This window comes from Frankliniella occidentalis, unplaced genomic scaffold (genome assembly GCF_000697945.3).
Source record: "Frankliniella occidentalis isolate FOCC.00 unplaced genomic scaffold, Focc_3.1 Scaffold48, whole genome shotgun sequence".
Classification (NCBI taxonomy): Eukaryota; Metazoa; Arthropoda; class Insecta; order Thysanoptera; family Thripidae; genus Frankliniella; species Frankliniella occidentalis.
Genome location: NW_026267178.1, coordinates 358,875 through 361,919, shown reverse-complemented (window position 1 = coordinate 361,919; position 3,045 = coordinate 358,875).

Here is a 3,045-nt window from a genome sequence, read left to right as displayed (position 1 = left end):
GTGGGGAGCGGGGCGGGGCGGGGACGCTTCCTCGCGGGGGTAAAGCTCGGCCTGATAGCATTTCCATCTCTGCGCATTCTATAGTCTGTGCAGAATGAAGATGTCAGTGCCAAGGATCCCGCCGCTGCTCCGACTTCCGCTCGCGTGCGCCCGCCTGCCGCTCCTCGCCGACATCCTCCCCCGGTCGGTCCCGGGTGCGCCGCGTGGTGCGCGGGATGGACAGAGACAGAGCGGGCGGGGCGGGGCGGCGCCGCGCACGAGTGGCGCCGCGGAGGGCGAAGCGAGCGAGGCGCGGGGCGCGCGGGGGAAACAATGTTGTCGTCTCCAGGAGCTCCGGGACGAGGATGTCAAGCAATGAGCGGCGTCCCGCTACGGAGCTGCGCGATCTGCGCTGAAAGAGAGAGAGGCCGAGGGAGAAAAGGTGCTGGTACATCCAGCTCATCTCCCGAAAGTCTGGTCGAACGTGACCGAACGTGACCATCTTCCTGCATATTGCGCTATTTTTAGACAGTTCCTAGTGGCGCGGTCTCTATACACAAAGGTAAAAGTTTACCGTTTTGATTGACATCTTTATTTTATTTTTATTTATTTTTGTTTACTATACATTATTTAAGCGTGTTTTTATGCATTATATAGACGCAATATTTCTTTAAAAAAGTAGTTTACGGCAAAGGGAAATTATTGGTAAAGTAACCAAGTTTTTGCAACGATCAGTTTTTGGACAAGTTTCACTTCTAAACGAAATTGCACTCAGGGCTAAGTGCACATAAAGAAACGGGTAAATAAGAGTGAATGCGAGGGCGGGGGTTCAAACCCCGGCCGAGGCAGTGCTTTCCATTATTCCACGGGCGCTACGCGGCGCCACGGGACGGGCGCGCGGAGGCACGCGGATTGGAGTATAAAGTACAGTTCCACGCGCGGCGCGGCGCGGCGCGGGCGAAGAGGAAAGGCACTCACAGAGAGAGGGGTATTTGAATCGGACGTGTGCGCCGGCCGGGCCTCTGCCCCCCCGCGCTCTATACACGGCCACTGCGCCCGGGCCCGCCACCCGCCACGCAGTGCCACGCAAAGCATCTGCTGGAATTCCTCTCAAATAGAGGCGTGCGCGAGAGCGGCGCGCGCGCGGGAGTTCACTTCACAGGAAATTTCGCCGCGCATATGAATTCCGCGCGTGGTGAAATTACACGCAGCTTATTATTGGGGGGGGGGGGGGGGGGGCGGGCCCGTTCAGGGGGAGCGTTCAGAGAGCATGCGGTTTTTGGAGCTGACAATAATTTGGTTTGGTGGTCTGAACGGGAGGTCAGATTAAACTATCTATTATCTTATTAAATTATCTAGTTCCAGAAATGTACTCGTCTTTCTGAAGATTATTAGGGGTTAAAGGGGCGGGTGGGGGTGACTTCTCTGTCCCCTCCTTACAACAGTGCCTGGCCTCTTATTGTCCGTTGTATCTTTGTTGTCAGGTCAGCCTCGGCCGCTCGGCCCGCCGCCTGCCGGACGGAGGGTAGGCACGCCCGCCGCGCACGCCCTCGGAGCGGCCGGCCTACGCTGCGGGCGCCTGGCCCGGTCCACTCCGCGCCCGCTCCGCCGCTCGCTGCAGGTCCAGCAGCCCGGACTGAAAGGAACATGTCGACAGCTGCTTCTACAGCTGGATGAAAACAGCTGGTAGAAAAATAGATATGACTTTCGTCCAAAGCGCGTGGCTTTGCGTTGGGGCGCGCGGCCCGACCGACCGCCCTCTGGATGTGGGGAAGAGGCGACAGGACTCATATATTCGTATTCCCGTATCGTTTCCAGGCTATTGCGTTGCCCTGGCGCCGCCTCGGGGGTGTGAGGGGGGAAGGGGGCCGCGGCCCGTGGCAATGGGCGAGTGCCCAGCTGCACAGCGCTCCCCCACCCCTAGGGGGCCGCGAGAAAACAGAGAGGGTACGTGAGAGGCGTATAGGTCTTATCCCACCTTTTCTCCCTGCCCTCCCACTTCCATCCCCCGCGTCCCCTCCTCCTTTTTCTCCACTCTCAGGCGCTGGCAGCTTCTTTTCCTCGGCAGATCCAGCCTCACGAAAGAAGAAGAAGTACTACGACCCCCTCCACGTGGTGTCCCACCGCCGCGTGTTAAAGATTGGAGAGGAGCGGGGGGCGTCACGGCGTTCTGTAGGATAGCGACACAGCAGTGCGACACGCCTCATCCTTGGCAGGCGGCAGTGCGGCCTCTCATATCCCCCTCCCCTCCAAAGTGCGCAATATCGTGGCGGCCGGGCCCGGGGCCCAGGGCGCGCTGAGGGTTGAGCCCCGCGGACAGGGAGCAGGAGAGCAGGGGGGAAGGGGGGGGGGGGCAGGAGTCTCCCTGATCCGCGGCGGCGCCTGACAGCCAAGACGCAACCCAAGTTATTGAATTCACCCGCGCGCGCAAGCCACATACATTTACTGTAGTATTGCGTTCTTCCCGAGGCACTTCCGCACTAAAATTTACCTCATTGCACGGTGCAGGCTTTAGTGCATATTTTTGTTTATTCTCTTCAAAATGCATGGTCGAAATCACGAGGTCCTAGCTTTTGCGAGCGGTAGTCATCCTAGTAATGTGCCTTCATGTCTGTTTAGCTTCCGTGTTGCCTTTTTGCTGTCGTTGTTTTGTTAGTTAGTCGAGCCTGAGGCTCTTTAGCCGCGGCCCGCGCCACTCCCACGGTCGGAGCACACCTGCCCGCCCCGTCAGCCCGGCTGGCTGCTGCTGGCTATGGCTTTGATGGATCTGGGCGTCTGCTCTGCAGAGTGTCACAGAGCGCCCCCTCCCTCCACGCCCTCGACATCCCCTTACCGTCCCCCGCCCCCCTGCCGGCAGCGCCTGCCGCGCGCTCGTCGGTACTCTAGTACAAGAGAACGCTTCTAGCCGAGCTTGTAGTCCCGCTCGTAGCCGGCGTGCAGCTTGTGGTGGCCCAAAATGCGCGCTCCGCGCGCCTGAAAACTGAACTGAACTGAGGCCCTTGATCAAGGCAAGCGGCGGCGGATGAGCTGCCGACCTGTTTGTTATCGCTTCAAAGCGGGGGGGGG